The following is a 22,047-nucleotide window of genomic DNA, read 5'->3' as shown; positions in this document are numbered from 1 at the left end:
TATTCTAAAATCAAACAGAAAGTCTTCACCGTAAGCTTGGAAATGTTCAGGTAAATAGTTCAAAATAAAAATCTGGACTGGTTCAGTAACCCAAAATGAACTCATTTACATAAAAAATGGGCCTTTTTTATATTATAACGGAGAATATGACCATTAATACAAAATATTAACCATTGTTGATTAATTCGTTTGAACCATTATCTAACAGAGAAAAGCACAAATGAGTTATTTCAGTCTTATTTCTTAATCTTAAGACTTACTTCAAAGCATGTAGATAATATGAGTTTGAACCACTCTTAAATGAAGTTGTGACAGAGGCAAAGAAAGAAAGGTTTACAGGGTATATATACAGGGTATATAATGTATAGATATAAAGAGAAAAGCCATTTTTTCTTTGTGTTTATTTGATTCTAACTAAATTTTCAAAATAGAGAATAATCGTGAGTTAACTATGGAAAAAGTGTGATTAATCGCAATTAAAAAATAATTGTTTGACAGCCCTGGTAACAACATAATAACATGATAATGCAGCGCATTACTGTAAAGTGTAATAGGATATAAGTATGAAAAAATGAATATGAAATTGTGTGATGTGCTCATGTGCAAACAGTTCTGATATGCATGTGAATATGGGTTTAATCATGATTATCCCTGGCCACCCAATGAAGAGTTGTCCAGTCTTATGACCAGGGGGACAAAAGTGTTGTTGAGTCTGTTTGTGGAGCAGCTCAGAGACAGCAGCCTGCTGCTGATGATGCTCCTCTGTCTCATCAGAATTTAGTGTAGTGGATGTTGTGTATCAAAACAAGCATTAAATGAATAACTGTAAGTGAGGTATTCATATATGACAGATTGAGTGTTCTCATCAAACATGACAAAGGGAAGAATTGGTTGTTGAAAGCAAAGATCAGGTTCCACCGAGATTTGAACTCGGATCGTTGGATTCAGAGTCCAAAGTGCTGACCATTACACCATGGAACCCTACATACAGTATCATAACTTAAAAAAAAAAATTCTTCCTCTCTATGCACTTTGCCAAAGGTCTGACCAAATGAAGTCGATTTGCCCAGTTACATCTGAACTCCTGGAAAAGAAGAATCTAAATATATAAGTGCTTTCACTCTTAAACCCTTCTTCCAGTTCAAATGTGAATATTCTAAAATCAAACAGAAAGTCTTCACCGTAAGCTTGGAAATGTTCAGGTAAATAGTTCAAAATAAAAATCTGGATTGGTTCAGTAACCCAAAATGAACTCATTTACATAAAAAATGGGCCTTTTGTATATTATAACGGAGAATATGACCATTAATACAAAATATTAACCATTGTTGATTAATTCGTTTGAACCATTATCTAACAGAGAAAAGCACAAATGAGTTATTTCAGTCTTATTTCTTAATCTTAAGACTTACGTCAAAGCATTTAGATAATATGAGTTTGAAGCACTCTTAAATGAAGTTGTGACAGAGGCAAAGAAAGAAAGGTTTACAGGGTATATATACAGGGTATATAATGTATAGATATAAAGAGAAAAGCCAATTTTTCTTTGTGTTTATTTGATTCTAACTAAATTTACAAAATAGAGAATAATCGTGAGTTAACTATGGAAAAAGTGTGATTAATCGCGAAGTTGTGACAGAGGCAAAGAAAGAAAGGTTTACAGGATATATACAGGCTATATAATTTATAGATATAAAGATAAAAGACATTTTTTCTTTGTGTTTATTTGATTCTAACTAAATTTTCAAAATAGAGAATAATCGTGAGTTAACTATGGAAAAAGTGTGATTAATCGCAATTAAAAAATAATTGTTTGACAGCCCTGGTAACAACATAATAACATGATAATGCAGCGCATTACTGTAAAGTGTAATAGGATATAAGTATGAAAAAATGAATATGAAATTGTGTGATGTGCTCATGTGCAAACAGTTCTGATATGCATGTGAATATGGGTTTAATCATGATTATCCCTGGCCACCCAATGAAGAGTTGTCCAGTCTTATGACCAGGGGGACAAAAGTGTTGTTGAGTCTGTTTGTGGAGCAGCTCAGAGACAGCAGCCTGCTGCTGATGATGCTCCTCTGTCTCATCAGAATTTAGTGTAGTGGATGTTGTGTATCAAAACAAGCATTAAATGAATAACTGTAAGTGAGGTATTCATATATGACAGATTGAGTGTTCTCATCAAACATGACAAAGGGAAGAATTGGTTGTTGAAAGCAAAGATCAGGTTCCACCGAGATTTGAACTCGGATCGTTGGATTCAGAGTCCAAAGTGCTGACCATTACACCATGGAACCCTACATACAGTATCATAACTTAAAAAAAAAAAATTCTTCCTCTCTATGCACTTTGCCAAAGGTCTGACCAAATGAAGTCGATTTGCCCAGTTACATCTGAACTCCTGGAAAAGAAGAATCTAAATATATAAGTGCTTTCACTCTTAAACCCTTCTTCCAGTTCAAATGTGAATATTCTAAAATCAAACAGAAAGTCTTCACCGTAAGCTTGGAAATGTTCAGGTAAATAGTTCAAAATAAAAATCTGGACTGGTTCAGTAACCCAAAATGAACTCATTTACATAAAAAATGGGCCTTTTTTATATTATAACGGAGAATATGACCATTAATACAAAATATTAACCATTGTTGATTAATTCGTTTGAACCATTATCTAACAGAGAAAAGCACAAATGAGTTATTTCAGTCTTATTTCTTAATCTTAAGACTTACTTCAAAGCATGTAGATAATATGAGTTTGAACCACTCTTAAATGAAGTTGTGACAGAGGCAAAGAAAGAAAGGTTTACAGGGTATATATACAGGGTATATAATGTATAGATATAAAGAGAAAAGCCATTTTTTCTTTGTGTTTATTTGATTCTAACTAAATTTTCAAAATAGAGAATAATCGTGAGTTAACTATGGAAAAAGTGTGATTAATCGCAATTAAAAAATAATTGTTTGACAGCCCTGGTAACAACATAATAACATGATAATGCAGCGCATTACTGTAAAGTGTAATAGGATATAAGTATGAAAAAATGAATATGAAATTGTGTGATGTGCTCATGTGCAAACAGTTCTGATATGCATGTGAATATGGGTTTAATCATGATTATCCCTGGCCACCCAATGAAGAGTTGTCCAGTCTTATGACCAGGGGGACAAAAGTGTTGTTGAGTCTGTTTGTGGAGCAGCTCAGAGACAGCAGCCTGCTGCTGATGATGCTCCTCTGTCTCATCAAAATTTAGTGTAGTGGATGTTGTGTATCAAAACAAGCATTAAATGAATAACTGTAAGTGAGGTATTCATATATGACAGATTGAGTGTTCTCATCAAACATGACAAAGGGAAGAATTGGTTGTTGAAAGCAAAGATCAGGTTCCACCGAGATTTGAACTCGGATCGTTGGATTCAGAGTCCAAAGTGCTGACCATTACACCATGGAACCCCACATACAGTATCATAACTTCAAAAAAAAAAAAATTCTTCCTCTCTATGCACTTTGCCAAAGGTCTGAACAAATGAAGTCGATTTGCCCAGTTACATCTGAACTCCTGGAAAAGAAGAATCTAAATATAAAAGTGCTTTCACTCTTAAACCCTTCTTCCAGTTCAAATGTGAATATTCTAAAATCAAACAGAAAGTCTTCACCGTAAGCTTGGAAATGTTCAGGTAAATACTTCAAAATAAAAATCTGGATTGGTTCAGTAACCCAAAATGAACTCATTTACATAAAAAATGGGCCTTTTGTATATTATAACGGAGAATATGACCATTAATACAAAATATTAACCATTGTTGATTAATTCGTTTGAACCATTATCTAACAGAGAAAAGCACAAATGAGTTATTTCAGTCTTATTTCTTAATCTTAAGACTTACGTCAAAGCATTTAGATAATATGAGTTTGAAGCACTCTTAAATGAAGTTGTGACAGAGGCAAAGAAAGAAAGGTTTACAGGGTATATATACAGGGTATATAATGTATAGATATAAAGAGAAAAGCCAATTTTTCTTTGTGTTTATTTGATTCTAACTAAATTTACAAAATAGAGAATAATCGTGAGTTAACTATGGAAAAAGTGTGATTAATCGCGAAGTTGTGACAGAGGCAAAGAAAGAAAGGTTTACAGGATATATACAGGCTATATAATTTATAGATATAAAGATAAAAGACATTTTTTCTTTGTGTTTATTTGATTCTAACTAAATTTTCAAAATAGAGAATAATCGTGAGTTAACTATGGAAAAAGTGTGATTAATCGCAATTAAAAAATAATTGTTTGACAGCCCTGGTAACAACATAATAACATGATAATGCAGCGCATTACTGTAAAGTGTAATAGGATATAAGTATGAAAAAATGAATATGAAATTGTGTGATGTGCTCATGTGCAAACAGTTCTGATATGCATGTGAATATGGGTTTAATCATGATTATCCCTGGCCACCCAATGAAGAGTTGTCCAGTCTTATGACCAGGGGGACAAAAGTGTTGTTGAGTCTGTTTGTGGAGCAGCTCAGAGACAGCAGCCTGCTGCTGATGATGCTCCTCTGTCTCATCAAAATTTAGTGTAGTGGATGTTGTGTATCAAAACAAGTATTAAATGAGTAACTGTAAGTGAGGTATTCATATATGACAGATTCAGCGTTCTCATCAAACATGACAAAGGGAAGAATTGGTTGTTGAAAGCAAAGATCAGGTTCCACCGAGATTTGAACTCGGATCGCTGGATTCAGAGTCCAAAGTGCTGACCATTACACCATGGAACCCTACATACAGTATCATAACTTCAAAAAAAAAAAAATTCTTCCTCTCTATGCACTTTGCCAAAGGTCTGAACAAATGAAGTCGATTTGCCCAGTTACATCTGAACTCCTGGAAAAGAAGAATCTAAATATAAAAGTGCTTTCACTCTTAAACCCTTCTTCCAGTTCAAATGTGAATATTCTAAAATCAAACAGAAAGTCTTCACCGTAAGCTTGGAAATGTTCAGGTAAATACTTCAAAATAAAAATCTGGACTGGTTCAGTAACCCAAAATGAACTAATTTACATAAAAAATGGGCCTTTTTTATATTATAACGGAGAATATGACCATTAATACAAAATATTAACCATTGTTGATTAATTCGTTTGAACCATTATCTAACAGAGAAAAGCACAAATGAGTTATTTCAGTCTTATTTCTTAATCTTAAGACTTACGTCAAACCATTTAGATAATATGAGTTTGAAGCACTCTTAAATGAAGTTGTGACAGAGGCAAAGAAAGAAAGGTTTACAGGGTATATATACAGGGTATATAATGTATAGATATAAAGAGAAAAGACATTTTTTCTTTGTGTTTATTTGATTCTAACTAAATTTACAAAATAGAGAATAATCGTGAGTTAACTATGGAAAAAGTGTGATTAATCGCGAAGTTGTGACAGAGGCAAAGAAAGAAAGGTTTACAGGATATATACAGGCTATATAATTTATAGATATAAAGATAAAAGACATTTTTTCTTTGTGTTTATTTGATTCTAACTAAATTTTCAAAATAGAGAATAATCGTGAGTTAACTATGGAAAAAGTGTGATTAATCGCAATTAAAAAATAATTGTTTGACAGCCCTGGTAACAACATAATAACATGATAATGCAGCGCATTACTGTAAAGTGTAATAGGATATAAGTATGAAAAAATGAATATGAAATTGTGTGATGTGCTCATGTGCAAACAGTTCTGATATGCATGTGAATATGGGTTTAATCATGATTATCCCTGGCCACCCAATGAAGAGTTGTCCAGTCTTATGACCAGGGGGACAAAAGTGTTGTTGAGTCTGTTTGTGGAGCAGCTCAGAGACAGCAGCCTGCTGCTGATGATGCTCCTCTGTCTCATCAAAATTTAGTGTAGTGGATGTTGTGTATCAAAACAAGCATTAAATGAATAACTGTAAGTGAGGTATTCATATATGACAGATTGAGTGTTCTCATCAAACATGACAAAGGGAAGAATTGGTTGTTGAAAGCAAAGATCAGGTTCCACCGAGATTTGAACTCGGATCGTTGGATTCAGAGTCCAAAGTGCTGACCATTACACCATGGAACCCCACATACAGTATCATAACTTCAAAAAAAAAAAAATTCTTCCTCTCTATGCACTTTGCCAAAGGTCTGAACAAATGAAGTCGATTTGCCCAGTTACATCTGAACTCCTGGAAAAGAAGAATCTAAATATAAAAGTGCTTTCACTCTTAAACCCTTCTTCCAGTTCAAATGTGAATATTCTAAAATCAAACAGAAAGTCTTCACCGTAAGCTTGGAAATGTTCAGGTAAATACTTCAAAATAAAAATCTGGATTGGTTCAGTAACCCAAAATGAACTCATTTACATAAAAAATGGGCCTTTTGTATATTATAACGGAGAATATGACCATTAATACAAAATATTAACCATTGTTGATTAATTCGTTTGAACCATTATCTAACAGAGAAAAGCACAAATGAGTTATTTCAGTCTTATTTCTTAATCTTAAGACTTACGTCAAAGCATTTAGATAATATGAGTTTGAAGCACTCTTAAATGAAGTTGTGACAGAGGCAAAGAAAGAAAGGTTTACAGGGTATATATACAGGGTATATAATGTATAGATATAAAGAGAAAAGCCAATTTTTCTTTGTGTTTATTTGATTCTAACTAAATTTACAAAATAGAGAATAATCGTGAGTTAACTATGGAAAAAGTGTGATTAATCGCGAAGTTGTGACAGAGGCAAAGAAAGAAAGGTTTACAGGATATATACAGGCTATATAATTTATAGATATAAAGATAAAAGACATTTTTTCTTTGTGTTTATTTGATTCTAACTAAATTTTCAAAATAGAGAATAATCGTGAGTTAACTATGGAAAAAGTGTGATTAATCGCAATTAAAAAATAATTGTTTGACAGCCCTGGTAACAACATAATAACATGATAATGCAGCGCATTACTGTAAAGTGTAATAGGATATAAGTATGAAAAAATGAATATGAAATTGTGTGATGTGCTCATGTGCAAACAGTTCTGATATGCATGTGAATATGGGTTTAATCATGATTATCCCTGGCCACCCAATGAAGAGTTGTCCAGTCTTATGACCAGGGGGACAAAAGTGTTGTTGAGTCTGTTTGTGGAGCAGCTCAGAGACAGCAGCCTGCTGCTGATGATGCTCCTCTGTCTCATCAAAATTTAGTGTAGTGGATGTTGTGTATCAAAACAAGTATTAAATGAGTAACTGTAAGTGAGGTATTCATATATGACAGATTCAGCGTTCTCATCAAACATGACAAAGGGAAGAATTGGTTGTTGAAAGCAAAGATCAGGTTCCACCGAGATTTGAACTCGGATCGCTGGATTCAGAGTCCAAAGTGCTGACCATTACACCATGGAACCCTACATACAGTATCATAACTTCAAAAAAAAAAAAATTCTTCCTCTCTATGCACTTTGCCAAAGGTCTGAACAAATGAAGTCGATTTGCCCAGTTACATCTGAACTCCTGGAAAAGAAGAATCTAAATATAAAAGTGCTTTCACTCTTAAACCCTTCTTCCAGTTCAAATGTGAATATTCTAAAATCAAACAGAAAGTCTTCACCGTAAGCTTGGAAATGTTCAGGTAAATACTTCAAAATAAAAATCTGGACTGGTTCAGTAACCCAAAATGAACTAATTTACATAAAAAATGGGCCTTTTTTATATTATAACGGAGAATATGACCATTAATACAAAATATTAACCATTGTTGATTAATTCGTTTGAACCATTATCTAACAGAGAAAAGCACAAATGAGTTATTTCAGTCTTATTTCTTAATCTTAAGACTTACGTCAAAGCATTTAGATAATATGAGTTTGAAGCACTCTTAAATGAAGTTGTGACAGAGGCAAAGAAAGAAAGGTTTACAGGGTATATATACAGGGTATATAATGTATAGATATAAAGAGAAAAGACATTTTTTCTTTGTGTTTATTTGATTCTAACTAAATTTACAAAATAGAGAATAATCGTGAGTTAACTATGGAAAAAGTGTGATTAATCGCGAAGTTGTGACAGAGGCAAAGAAAGAAAGGTTTACAGGATATATACAGGCTATATAATTTATAGATATAAAGATAAAAGACATTTTTTCTTTGTGTTTATTTGATTCTAACTAAATTTTCAAAATAGAGAATAATCGTGAGTTAACTATGGAAAAAGTGTGATTAATCGCGAAGTTGTGACAGAGGCAAAGAAAGAAAGGTTTACAGGATATATACAGGCTATATAATTTATAGATATAAAGATAAAAGACATTTTTTCTTTGTGTTTATTTGATTCTAACTAAATTTTCAAAATAGAGAATAATCGTGAGTTAACTATGGAAAAAGTGTGATTAATCGCCATTAAAAAATAATCGTTTGACAGCCCTAGTAACAACATAATAACATGATAATGCAGCGCATTACTGTAAAGTGTAATAGGATATAAGTATGAAAAAATGAATATGAAATTGTGTGATGTGCTCATGTGCAAACAGTTCTGATATGCATGTGAATATGGGTTTAATCATGATTATCCCTGGCCACCCAATGAAGAGTGGTCCAGTCTTATGACCAGGGGAACAAAAGTGTTGTTCTGCCATCCTGACCATGAAAGGGATTCTTGCACAATATTGTCGGCGGGCCCAGGGATCATTCGAGTGAATATGTGGATCTGCATGGTGTTCAAGTGTATTGGCTGTTGTTTAAGTTGTTTAATAACCACAATAATGTCACGTGTTTGTTTAAGAGGACTCCTGAGGCAAACAAATAGTAGGCATAGCATTTGGAAGCAAGAACTCTTCAGATGTAAAATGGCTGCAACAATCTTTAAACTGGACGACACAGTGCCAGAATAGCAATACAACATCGCATAGCCAAGCAAGGAGTGAAGTTGGGTTGCCTCGCCAGTGAAAACCATTCTCTTGGAGAAGGTTGCTTTGTCAGAAGTGGAATTTGAACCCCGCCTCCAAGGGAAACTGCGGTCTTAACGCAGCACTTTAAAGGCCAAGCGTCGTTGCCGTGATGGCTCGAGCGAGCGGTGTTGATGACTTCACGCGGTCGTCCCGACCATATATTGTGGCTGGAGTCAATGCGACAGTCGTTGCAGTCTTTTCAGTCACAGAGGTGTCGCTGCTATGGGAAGGTTACCGCTAACGACTCCACAACGAGGAAAATGGAGAAGAAAACAAGAGCAGGAAGAGTAGCACTGTCATCAATGATCAGCATTCTCACCTCTGCTTACATAATAGCTGATGAGCCTCCAGAATTTGGAATTTCAAGAGGCATGATGATGCCCATCTCACCTCCAAATTCCTGAGCATTCTCACCCATTACTTACATAATAGCTGAGACTGCTGAAGTTGAAATTTCAATAGGTGTGTTATCACCATTATAGTCTGATGTGGTACTTAGAATACTGTTTTGATATTCTCACCCATCTTAGGCCTAAATGTGAATAGCCCCCCTTCAAATAGCCTGATATGAATCCAGTTTGCTTCGGTCAAAAGCCCTGTCCTGTAATCCTATGATACGGTACCGGGGGTTTGAAAAATCTGCATAAAGGTTGTTGAGGTTAACCTGTACCTCTTTCCGAGTCCGTTGATGCAGTGAAGGAGGAAGACAGAGGAGACGATATAAGAATCATCACAGTTTTATTTACGCAGTTTGCAAAGTGCGGAGAGCAGTTCAGTACAATGCATGCGAACAGCACAAAGTACGGAAAAGCTCTGTCTTTGTCTAGGGGTGTGATGTTATATAGACTTGAGTTCAGTCTCCGCCTTATGAGATGTGTGTGCGTCAATATCTTATCTCTTCCTCTATGTGTGTGCGTGTGTGTACTGGTATAAGGCGTTACTTTCAGAAGACCGTTGTAGGTGCGGTCCTAGTTTTACAACCTGTTGTTCTCAGAGATATTTCCTTATCAGGCTGCTGTGCAAGCACAGAAATTAGCAAGTCAGTTATACAGGATATCACCTTATACAGCTATCCTCACTCACAATACCCCCTTTTGATCTCTATTAAGAGATCACACAAATGGCTGAGTAACAATACATGACTAAAAATAAATTGAAAAACTTCACGCCCCCTTTTGATCACTACAAGGTGATCACACAATCTCTGACATTCTGATGATATCATCTTCATCTGTATCAGGATCGGGAGGGTTCAGCAGTGGCATTACCAAAGGGGAGGGAGCCTTCCCCTCTATAGTGGTAGTTATAAGTCTAATGGCAAGTGAACGGATACATGGGATACAGCAACAACCACAAGTCACCAAAATAGCGACGAATATAGCAAGAGATACAAAAAGTGACATTATCAGAGTCTTCCATTTCCCAAACACCTTGGTCAGCCATTCATCCAGCGGATTGTCAATCCCCGAGTGTTCATGCATTGTTTTAGAGACTGGGTTCACATAACCAGAAGATCAGGGGGACAATCACGCACGTGATGGCTGCACAACATGTGAGAATTTTCCAACTCCCAAACAATAACATTCTAATATGTTTCACTGTGTCTCAAGTATGATAAAAATAGCAAGCAAAACTTTCTTGGTAAGTCAGACCTTATCCGTCAGGGTGCTCTAGGCGGGGTTACCCCTAGAGGAGCTTTAAACCTTATAGTTTGTCAACATTACCCAACTCCTTAGCAAATAGCACACATTATTAAAAAGATAACATAAGGGTGATACTGCAATGATTATAACTTGGTATGACCTGTAAGAGCAAGTTTAAGCAAAGCCCCAGCAAACACGATTATGAGTATAACAAATCCAAAAATAAAAGAATTCAACTGCGATGACGTCATCTGGTGCCGTTCTTCTGAGAAGCACAACTCCGGGTGCTCTTTAAGGAAAGTCAGTCGCTGGTAATATGAAGAAGGTGAGGGCTGACGTTTCCAGATGAGGGTTGAGTTGGAGCCCGGGTCTAACACCCTTCCTGCTCGTGAGTGATGTCGTTGCAAGGAGGCAGAAGTGTACTACTTCTGCCTGCAAAATGCCACCAGGGGATTATTCTGCCCCTTGTTGGTTGGTGGACTTTTCCTCTGTACCAGCTGGTACAGTGTGCAAATCTTTCAGCGCCTGGTGAGTCGCTGCTAGGGAGCGTTGAGGTTCCTCGGCTGCCGCACACTGGCTCCAATGGAACCACGTATCACCTTTCCCTTTGACTCGGACTGCGTGGGAGGTCCTCTCGGTCACCTGATAGGGCCCCGTCCACCTTGGCTCCGACCACTTTCGTTTGATGACCCTCAGCAATACCCACTCAGCCTCTGGAGCCGGCGCTGGTTGGCCCTCTCCTCTGCTACTCGCCACCTGCTTTGAAAATTCTGCAACGAGACTTTGGAGTTCATGGAAATACATTTTGTGGGTTAGGTGTTGTTCAATATGTCCTGTTCCTGGCAACTTAGATTGAGGTCCAGGAAAAGCTCTCCCTGTCTGGAGCTCATGTGGTGTAAACCTTGTGGACTGATTAACAGAGCTCCTGATGGACATTAAGGCTAAGGGCAACGCATCTAGCCAATTCATTTTGGTCTGTGCACAGATTTTAGCCAATTTGCTCTTCACTGTCTGATTCATTCTCTCAACCTTACCCTGTGATTGTGGATGGTAGACAGTACCAAACTTGTGTTTTAGCCCTAGCATGGCCTCAACCTGTTGCAACTCTTGGTTTTTGAAGTGAGTGCCGTTGTCTGACCTGATCCTTTCTGGAAATCCATACCTGGGGATATAATGGTTGATCAGAAATTTTATTACCGACTTACCATCCTCTTTCTTGGTAGGCCATGCTTCAGGCCATCCTGAATATGCGTCCACACACATCAGAATATACCTATACCCTTTCACCGGTGTGATCATGTCTGTGTAATCAATGATGATTTCTTTCCCTGGCTTTACCTCCAATGGATAACATCCAGGGTGTGGTTTCACTGTTGGTCTGACATTGTACTTTAGACACTCCTCGCATGACCCCACAAAATGTTTGGCCATGTCCTTTAGGTATGGATGCCACCAGTGCTCTAGATTTCTCATCATTTGAGCTACCCCCACATGTCCCACTCCATGTGCCTCCGCCAACGCTGTCTGTCTGATCCCTGGAGGTAGTATAGGTCGTCCATCTGGGCCCCTCCAGAGGCCGTGTACTTCTGTCGCCCCTCTCGCTTTCCATAATGTCTTTTCTTGTGGAGAGGCCGCAGCTTGCTCAGCTATCAGTGCGGTCATGTCTGTGTCTTTCTCTGTCTCAGCGTACATGAGGATCGCCTTCACCACATATCCTGCCGCGGTTTTAGCTGCCATATCTGCTGCGTCGTTTCCCTTTTTTGTAGGTGAGTCATTTTTCTCATGGCCCTTACATTTGATAACAGCTACTTTGCTCGGGAGTAGTAGGGCCTCCGCTAGCTCTTTCATTTCTGCCTCATGTCTGATGGGTTTATTTGTTGCGGTTAGAAATCCAGCCCTCAACCACTGTTTCAGTTCCACATGTACTGCTCCTGCTGCATAGGCTGAATCTGTGTAAATGTTTACTTCCTGCCCTTCCCCTAGCCTCAGTGCTGCTATTACTGCCAGTACTTCTGCTCTTTGTGCTGACTGCTGTCCTTCCAGTCTCTCTGTTTGTCGTGTGATCAGTTCCCCTTGCACGTCTTCTACAACTGCATATGCTGCTTTCAGTCCTTCTCGTTCATCCCTGAAGCAACAGCCGTCTGTGTATAGTTCTCTGGCCCCTGGTATCGGTTCTGTTTGTAGGTCCAGTCGTACTTTCTCCTCTTTCTGCACTCTGTCCGTACACTCATGTGGCTCACCTGTTCCTAGCTGATCTGCCATGTTTATGCCTTCATGAGTGAAAGTCAGGTTTGGTGCCTCGAGAATTTTGCTCAGTCGTCTTTGTCTCAGAGCAGTCAGCGTAAAAGTCTGTGAGTTCACATAGGCCACAACGCTATGTGTGGTCAGAATGTGCAGTTGATGTCCCATGACAATGTGTGCAGTTTTTTGAATGAGCTTTGCTATCCCTGCTGCCTGTTGTGTACACATAGGATGGCGCTTTTCCATATTGTCTAGCATCACACTGATATACATTAGTACTACTCTCTCACCCCCTTTTCTCTGGAACAGGACGCCATTAGTGCAAAGTTCTGTTCCAGAGACATCCAAGTAGAATGGTAAGCTATAATCGGGTATAGCTAGGTCTGCTGCTGTGGAGAGGGCCTGTTTTAGTGCAATAAAGGCTTCCTCCGCCTCCTGAGTCCAATTCAGGGTCGCTGACAGGTTGCGCATGCCTTGTTCTTTCACTAGGGCCCGCAGAGGTCTAGTTAAGCCGGTGTAATTGGCTATGTAAGTCCTACTATAGCCCGTCAACCCTAAGAAAGACAACATGTCCTTTACCTTCACTGGCTTAGAGTGATGGAGAATAGTAGACCTGTGCTGAGGGGAGAGCCCTGCTCCTTTTTGGGAAATTTGCCTGCCCAAAAACGCTACCTGCCGCCGTGCAACCTGAAGTTTGGCTTTGCTGACCTTGAACCCTGTTCTTGCAAGATGTAAAAGGACATTTTTAGTTGCTTCCAAACACAGAGCCGCAGTGGGCGCTGCCAACAACAAATCATCTACATACTGAACGAGAGTCACCTGCTCTGGTAGTGGGCAATCACTCAGGATATCTTTTAAAACCTGGTTAAAAATCCCTGGGGACAAAGCGAACCCTTGTGGCAGCCTGGTGTACTGTAGCTGCTTGTGCTGATACGAAAACGAGAAAATGTGCCTGCAGTCTTCCGCCAAGGGAAGACAAAAGAATGCATTAGCCAAGTCAATGCAGGTAAACCACTCATGTTTAGGATCCAAATTGGTTAGAGCCACATATGGATTCGGAACAGGAACTGTAGGAGTGAGGAGAATATCGTTGATTGCCCGTAGGTCATGTGCCATGCGATATTTACCTGTCCCTTTCTTTTCAATAGGTAAAATGGGTGTGTTCCACTCTGAGGACGAGGGTTCTAACACCCCCTTTTGTAACAGGCCATCAATAGTGTCCCTAAGTCCTTCTTCCGCCTGAGGTTTATGAGGATACTGCCTTATCCAAATAGGGGGACCCTCACGCACCTGGAATGTAATGGGCTTGTACTTAACTTGTCCAACATCTGTCGGACCCTGTGCCCATAGGTGTTCAGGGAGGCTGGCGAGTAGAGCTGCCGCCTCCACGTGATCTGTACGTTCACGGCCATGATGTCTAGAGATCTGTGCATGCTCTAATGTGACTGTATCTTCCCCTGAAACCTGAATGCGATATGTGCGAGCTTGCGCAGAATACTGAACTTGTGGAAGTTGTGTATTTACCCAATCGGATTGTAGGAGTGCCCGTTTAACAATACTCCCTAGCTCTTTTGCCTGATGCTGTGGGTGTAATGCCAATGATACATGTGGGGCCGCTTCTTCTGCCATCATATACCAGGGAAGTTGTGCAGAGGTCAGGGCAACACCTGCCGCCACGCCTTCAGGCGCCACATAAATATTATGTGTCTTAATTTGCCAATCTCGACCTTCAAGTTGGTCCTGAAAATTTTCCTGATACCAATCTGTCTGTAACCCATCATAGAATAGAGTAACATGGGGGGAATCTGGAGGTGAGACATAGGGTTCGAGTTGGGAAATCCAGGGTTTCCACTGGAGGTAAGCCGAGAGGATACCACGCCGCTCAGATGTTTCCGGCTGTAATAGACCCCAGTATATGTCCGCGTATTGTTCATTCACTGGCTGCACAAGATATTGACCAGTGATGTTCTCCATCGGTCCAGAGCACGGCAAATGAGATCCATCAGGCATGACAACAACCAGGCCATCGGCGCTGCAGAGTATCGTGGCCCCCAGTTTTATCAGGAGATCTCTTCCCAGCAAGTTCATCGGTACAGAAGGTGAATGTACAAATGGATGTGTCACAGTCTGTTTTCCCACCTGGGTGAGTAGCGGCTTAGTGAACGGCAGTGTCTTTTTCTCCCCAGAGAAGCCCATAAGCGTGATGGTATGCGATGACAGGGAACCAGCTGGTACAACTTTCAATGTGGAACATGTGGCTCCAGTGTCAACCAAGAAAGGCAGATCTTTTTTCTCAATCTGAACTGACAGCATCGGTTCTGCCGTAGTGATGCTGTCTGAGAGTCTCTGTGGGGTGTGTCAATACTGACCGGACTGGTCAGGGTTCTCCCCATTGTCCCACAATGGGAACTGACCAGCAGCAGCTGCTCCCCAAGGCTGTTGAGGATACATAGGTGCAGTAACAGGAGGTCCGGAGCCGCGACCCCTGCCTCTCCCAGGAGGACCACTATCCACACCTTTCTGTGCTCTTGGATTATGTGGACAGCTTCTTATCCAATGATTAGGGTCTCCACAGAGATAACAACAACGAGTCTCCCCTGACTGTCCTCTTCCTGTACCGCCCCTTAGTCCCCGACCTCTTCCCCCAAAGCCTCCACCCCGCATTGGTCCTCCCCCATGTCTTCTCCCGCCTGATGGGGGCTGCGGTACCCATGGTGGGACCGGAAATAAATCAGGAACCTGTGGTGGCTCGGCAGCCAACATGACCTTCGCAGCTTCCCCTTTTTGTTTTTTATTTTTATCATTACATTTCTGTCTAGCTTCCGTTAACTGTAATTTTAACAGCTGAACCTGCAATTCTTTTAAGTCATCCTGTTCCTTCTGCGTATTATCTTGAGCACGGGTGAGGTGGTGTATTAAGTGTTTCTCCCAGACATGTGATTCAGCACCGAGCATGTCCGGGTTATTAACCATGGCTGTTTTGACATTCTCCGGCACTCCTTCCAGTATAGCCTGTCTAAACCACTCTCTCTGAGCTCCAGCTCTCCCTGGGTGGCATCCTGTGTGTTTCAACCATAAATCCTTGCTCTGATCCACATACTCCCTGGGATTTTGTTTGGGGTCCCATCTCATCTTTGGCATTACGGTGGCGTTAGGTAGTGGATATTTTTCTCTCATAGCTTTCCCTATTTCAGTGCTATGATGCGTGAAAGGGGTGTCATCTGTCACCCTGTCTGTATGAGCGATAGTCTCAATTTCTCTCATGTCCCCACCCGTCATGCATCGTCCTGCAATAGCTCTAAAGTCCCCCAATGCCAATTTCTGTCCTGCCGTCAGAGAATCCAATTTGCTGAGCCACAAATTTCCACCCTCGGCTACAGGTGGTAATTTCTCCACTATGGCCTGTATGTCCCCTATAGTAAATGGTCGGTACCGGTCACCTTGTCCTGGTACTGCTGTTAGTGGGTACATTGTGACCGGAAGGATTGTCCCACCACGTCGGCGCTGGCTAACTCTTCTGCCTATCGTATCTGTCAGTTCCTCTGCCACCTTCATTCCTTTTTCTACACTTCTCACCAGTCCGTCCCTTTTTTGACAGAGCTCTTCTATCTCTCTCCGACATAACTCATCTAGCTCTCTCTCTTTCCTGACGGCTGAATCTTCCTCCTCTTCCCTCCATGATCCTGCCAAGCTAAAACTTACTGGTACTTCTTGTCTTTCACCTTCCCACTGTCCCTTTCCTTGAAAAGAAGCTGTCCCTGCTGCTTCTGCTTCCTCCTCACAATCTGAAATCTCACTTCCCCTCATGACCTGCCTCCGTGGCTGTGGTGTGACTTTTCGTTTTACCGTGTGCTGTGGAGCCTGTTCTCTTGCCTGTCTCTGCGAGAATGGGTCTGGGGGCGCCGAAAGGTTATCACCTGTGAAGGGGTTATAAGAGGATTTGGACGTCGTCCCTGTCCTTACTGAAGTCTCAGGGCTTGATGCTGTAGGAGTGGCTGCACCTGCTTCAGTCACCCTGTCACTTACAAGTGTCTCTTCTGAGGATCCAACCTGAAGTGTACCACTAGTCACATATAGTGTGGGATATAACCCTGGTGTCGGTGCAGCAGGCGGTGCATATGGAGGTGGCCATGTAGGAGTGTCAGGTGCAGTTACCATTTGTTTGCCTCCTGGTTTTCCTGCGTTCTCATGGAGATGTCTCACACTTTGCCAGAAGACCGCCAGCTCAGACCAGCCCCGTCGTCGCTCCTCCTGCTCTTTCGCCTCCTTTTTTAATTTCGAACGTTGCAGCACACCTGCCTTTTGTCCCTGCTCTGCCAGCTCTTCTTTCCTCACCTTACATTCTTTCTCCTTTTCCCACAACCAGGCCCCTAACGGACCGGGGTCTGACATTTTCTTGCCCTTATATCTCACCAATTGTTCCACTTGTCCCTTTATGTCGGCTAATTTCCTGTCCCTACCCTTTTTAGGTAACACTGCCCCTGCTGCTTTTAACGTATTCTCTAACTGCAGCTCGAGGGGCCTCCAGGCACCCGTACCTGGGCCCCATCCCCCATCATCTATTTCCCTGTCAAACTCTCCCTCCATTTTACTTCTCTTTTTCTAAATTCTGAGGCCAGCCGGTTTGTATGACGTACGTCCGAGCAACAGGCCTTGTAAGGTGATGATTTATTAACGGCCAGTCAGTTTGTATGGCATAACACCCGAGCAACTGACCCTTTTGACAAACCAAGCCACTTATGTTAGCACCGCTAGGTTTCGATGGCTCAGACAGATTACGTTATCACCGTTAGGTTTCCTCTGTCTGATTGTCGAGTTTGTCAAGACACCGTTTTATGTACCCATTCACCTTTAGACACCTCAGAATTTTATTTTTCCCACAGCCCGCTTCTCCTTATTTCTCTCAAACAAATACAAAAACACACAAAGCACGTTAAAATCTTCACAAACTTTTTCAAAATGCACTTATAGAAAAATACCTCAGGAACCCTGTTCCTGTACTCTAGTATAGGGGACTCTAGCCCCAAACAGACTTCAAGAATTTATGAGGAGTATAACCTCAAGGGACTCTAACCCAACTCCGTAGAGTATACTACTTTAGGGGACTCTAACCCCAAACAGACTTCAAGAATTTATGAGGAGTATAACCTCAAGGGACTCTAACCCAACTCCGTAGAGTATACTACTTTAGGGGACTCTAACCCCAGGGACTCAAACCCAGTAGAATTCGGGGTGTCTTCACCTCCCCGGGACTCTAACCCAGCAGCCTCTCAGGCTTCCGGTTCCTCGTCAGGCAACCGGTGGGGTCCGCCACGACCAAAGACAGTCTGTTTTATCCTCTTTTTATATTCACTTTTCTTTTATAGTTTTTTTTTTTTTTTTTTTTTTTTTTACGCAGTTCTCGACATTAATTCTTATCGTCTTTTGCTGATTCAACCACCAGTTTCAGGACAGGACACGTTGTTTTAAAATATTCAATGTGCAGAGTTTGATAAAACAGGTTCTGCTTACCTCTGTGTTAACGTGCCGGCTCGTGTCCCGTCTCTGTCACCGTGAAGGAATCTTTTATCCGAATGAACTCCGTCCTCTCCTCACCACATCCCGGACGAGCCCCCAAAATTGTTGAGGTTAACCTGTACCTCTTTCCGAGTCCGTTGATGCAGTGAAGGAGGAAGACAGAGGAGACGATATAAGAATCATCACAGTTTTATTTACGCAGTTTGCAAAGTGCGGAGAGCAGTTCAGTACAATGCATGCGAACAGCACAAAGTACGGAAAAGCTCTGTCTTTGTCTAGGGGTGTGATGTTATATAGACTTGAGTTCAGTCTCCGCCTTATGAGATGTGTGTGCGTCAATATCTTATCTCTTCCTCTATGTGTGTGCGTGTGTGTACTGGTATAAGGCGTTACTTTCAGAAGACCGTTGTAGGTGCGGTCCTAGTTTTACAACCTGTTGTTCTCAGAGATATTTCCTTATCAGGCTGCTGTGCAAGCACAGAAATGAGCAAGTCAGTTATACAGGATATCACCTTATACAGCTATCCTCACTCACAAGGTCCAAAGTAGAATCTATTTACAACCTATCAACACTGCAAAGGGAAAAAAAAGTCTAGCTTCTTCTGGAGCAAACATTCTATTTTTTATTGTTTTGATGATGCGGAGTGTCCTACATCTACCACAAGGCAGAATTTCTGGGTGTTGCCACCAAGATTCAAGCGTTTATTGTCATATATACAGTGCATGTTAGAAACACATTCCTGTACAATGAGATTCTTGTGTAAACGATGACAATAACCTCCAATGATCATGTCAAAGCTTCCTGGAGAAGGCATGAATGGATCACAAGATGCTCAACGAGCTCTTCGATTCGAACACCATCCCCTATGGTTGTAGGGCTCACGATGCAGATATCGCAAAACCCTAAGCCAACTTCAGCTGTACCACCGCAGCTGTTGATGATTTCCTCCACTGAAATGTGAAGCTAAGGAAGGATTCCTGGAGAATGCAGGTATAGATCCCGCTACCTCTCACATGCAAAGCGAGCGCTCTACCACTTGAGCAAATTCCCCTTTTTTTCCTTTTGTGAAGGAAGGGAGAATTGATTTCCTCCTTTCACAGCCCTGCGTTACTAATGAGGCTGCAATGTGAGACTGAAATTTTAGCAGCTGTTGTTGAGGACGCGAATTTTTAGCATCAAAACAACAGATGAGGGGACGAGGTGGCCGTACCCGCCGGTTTTTGGACTGCCTCAGAGGTCCTAACACTTCCGAACACATTCTGTCAGGTCCGAACACTTTCCTAACCAGGTCCGAACACTTTCCTAACGACATCAAAGAGTTCCTAACGAGGTCCGAACAAGGTCCGAACAAGGTCCGAACACAGGTCCGAACACAGCCAAAAATGGGGCAAAAGGGACACGTGACGTGACGTCGGAGGGGGCGCGGTTAACGCTTTTGAGTGTCGGCCATATTTTTCTTCGCATACACTTGTGACAAGCACGGGAACAAGGTTTGTAAACTTGATTAATACTCATAAAAGTAACGCCATGTATAAGCCGAATGTTAAACCGTGGGACAAACAATATGCAATTTAATCTTCCGTCCTCTCGGCACTTTATCCAAGTTGTATTTCAACTTCCTTGTAACGTAGCCATTTTGCCAATGGAAGTTCTGCCTGTAATAGCGTCGCTGTTCATACCGGCATTGTGTGGTGACGGTGGGGATGTTAGTGATACGACAGAATCAGAAGACAAATAGTAACTTTTTTTTTGTTTATTTGCCGTATAAACTCTGCCGATTCCTCGAGGAAAGCCTTAAGATGTGAACTATTCTTTTTGCATTTATTGTCCGTCAGTGCAATAGTAATTCGTCGGCTATCTGTGGCGTTTTCTCCACTCTGGTAACGGAGCCTGGTTATGTGTTTGAGCAGAGCAGACAGATGTGTCCAGATGTATTAACCCTTGTGTTCTGGTCATATTTTTGTTACTCAGGCAATGTTTGTTGGTCTGGTGGACCCGCTGCATTTTTGGGGTTTTTCATTCAACACAATCAAACAATTTTATGTTAAAATACTCTACAGATGTTTACTTCATCCCAATTTCAAGCAATATAAACAACAAGGTTTTTTGGTATAACTATCATGTATTATTCATTTACAACTTTTTTACAACTTTGAACATTTACAAAACATAAGTAAGATCTCAATCTCAGCTTGGCTGCTGACCACTTGGTCCTGGGGCCTGCTGCTGTCTAGCTGTGGTTCATTCTCATTTAGGAGATAGCTGATGATTAATGTCATCCTCTTCTAAAAGTCACTCTCAGACTCTGAATTTGATCTTCATATTCTGAAACCTCCTCCCCCACATTGTCATCAAATGTGTCTGTCTTGACCAAAATCAATTTTAAGGCCTTGTGTGCGATGAATCTTTTGGTTGTTGCGGAGAATCGGTTGTATTAGTAGTTATCACTGGGAAAGCTATATTTATTGCCCCCCCCCCCAAAAAAAAGAGGAATATGATAACAGGTGCAAGTGCTTGAATGTCGGTTTGACACACGCACATGTGTATAATTACAACAAACAGTTTGAAAGTAGTGTTTGTTTTACAGATCACCAAGAAGCTGGCTGGCGCTATTGGGGACAGCGCTGCATGGATGACAAACATCGGCAACGAGTTTGGCCAGGTTCTGAACTCTGTTCTGACGACGGGTGAAGGTGCAGGGTTGGAAGAGTTGTGCCATGGCATCGTCACTCGATACAAGAATGCGGGCCAAGCTGAACCTGAGGTCATCTATGTTGACCGGGACTGCTGCAGCCAGTCAGGTGGGTAAAAATGATAAAATTCTTTATCAAATATACCTTTGAAAAACTGTGTGCCACACACACACACACTGTTACCACTCCACTTGTGGGAGGAGTGGTACTGGCAATTGGGCAGCGGCTGACTTTGTTTTTCACAGGTGTGTCTTCAGTGGTCAAACTCTTCCACCCATGGAGGTCTGCAGTGCGCTTGGACAGCTTCCATTTCATGCGGCGTTTTAACTGCGGCGTTAAGTTTACATTAAGTGTCTGTCTGTCTGTCTGTCTGTCTGTCTGTCTGTTCGCAGATGATTGCACGTCTGTTACTGTGTGATTATTGTTACAATGTTAATAAAGTTTGATCATTTTACTTGAACCAAGAACAGCCTTCACATTTTTATTTAATTTCCATTTGCAAAACAGGACGACAGTGAGTGTGAGTGACATCCATTTAATGCAATTGTCAAAAGTGAAGCCAGAATTACTTGGAGAATTATTTTACATTTATTAATAAAACCCAACACTCTTTGTCTCAACCAAAGATTTTTTAAAAATACTTTCTTTGCTCAATTTGGAATTTGTTTCATTCACTTGTGTTGCACAAATAGTGATACAGATAGATAGCTAGTGTTAGCCCGATTTTTTCATTGGAAGCCCAAGAACAAGCTGGAGAAATCGTTTATTAAAAAAGTATTTATCAGTGGTCACATAGTAAAGTATATTGCAGCTGGACTCGGAGTGCCAGAGCTCCCGCAGGAAATCCGTCAGGCCGAGCCCCGTTATCCGGAAACATGTCATATTTATATTCAGCTTTATCTCACAGAAGTTGTTTTCACACTTGTCAGAGTATAATTGGCCAGTTTTTAGTGGCATGATCAGGCCAGTTGCTGTCCTTG

General features: G+C 40.9%; 6 non-coding genes across 6 annotated transcripts; all 6 read right to left on the bottom strand.

The window, feature by feature from the left end:
• Window positions 1-909: 909 nt before the first annotated feature.
• On the bottom strand, window positions 910-981 carry trnaq-cug (transfer RNA glutamine (anticodon CUG)). The gene has a single exon. It is a non-coding gene; the product is annotated as a tRNA-Gln (tRNA).
• Window positions 982-2,231: 1,250 nt separating this feature from the next.
• Window positions 2,232-2,303, bottom strand: trnaq-cug (transfer RNA glutamine (anticodon CUG)). Its single transcript has one exon. It is a non-coding gene; the product is annotated as a tRNA-Gln (tRNA).
• A 1,081-nt stretch (window positions 2,304-3,384) lies between these two features.
• trnaq-cug (transfer RNA glutamine (anticodon CUG)) lies at window positions 3,385-3,456 on the bottom strand. Its single transcript has one exon. It is a non-coding gene; the product is annotated as a tRNA-Gln (tRNA).
• Window positions 3,457-4,709: 1,253 nt separating this feature from the next.
• trnaq-cug (transfer RNA glutamine (anticodon CUG)) lies at window positions 4,710-4,781 on the bottom strand. The gene has a single exon. It is a non-coding gene; the product is annotated as a tRNA-Gln (tRNA).
• Window positions 4,782-6,034: 1,253 nt separating this feature from the next.
• On the bottom strand, window positions 6,035-6,106 carry trnaq-cug (transfer RNA glutamine (anticodon CUG)). The gene has a single exon. It is a non-coding gene; the product is annotated as a tRNA-Gln (tRNA).
• A 1,253-nt stretch (window positions 6,107-7,359) lies between these two features.
• On the bottom strand, window positions 7,360-7,431 carry trnaq-cug (transfer RNA glutamine (anticodon CUG)). Its single transcript has one exon. It is a non-coding gene; the product is annotated as a tRNA-Gln (tRNA).
• Between the last annotated feature and the right edge of the window lie 14,616 nt (window positions 7,432-22,047).

This window comes from Leuresthes tenuis, unplaced genomic scaffold, assembly GCF_036924035.1.
Source record: "Leuresthes tenuis unplaced genomic scaffold, fLeuTen1.0.hap1 SCAF_9, whole genome shotgun sequence".
In the NCBI taxonomy this organism is placed as follows: domain Eukaryota; kingdom Metazoa; phylum Chordata; class Actinopteri; order Atheriniformes; family Atherinopsidae; genus Leuresthes; species Leuresthes tenuis.
This window is presented reverse-complemented; position numbering and strand designations above follow the sequence as displayed.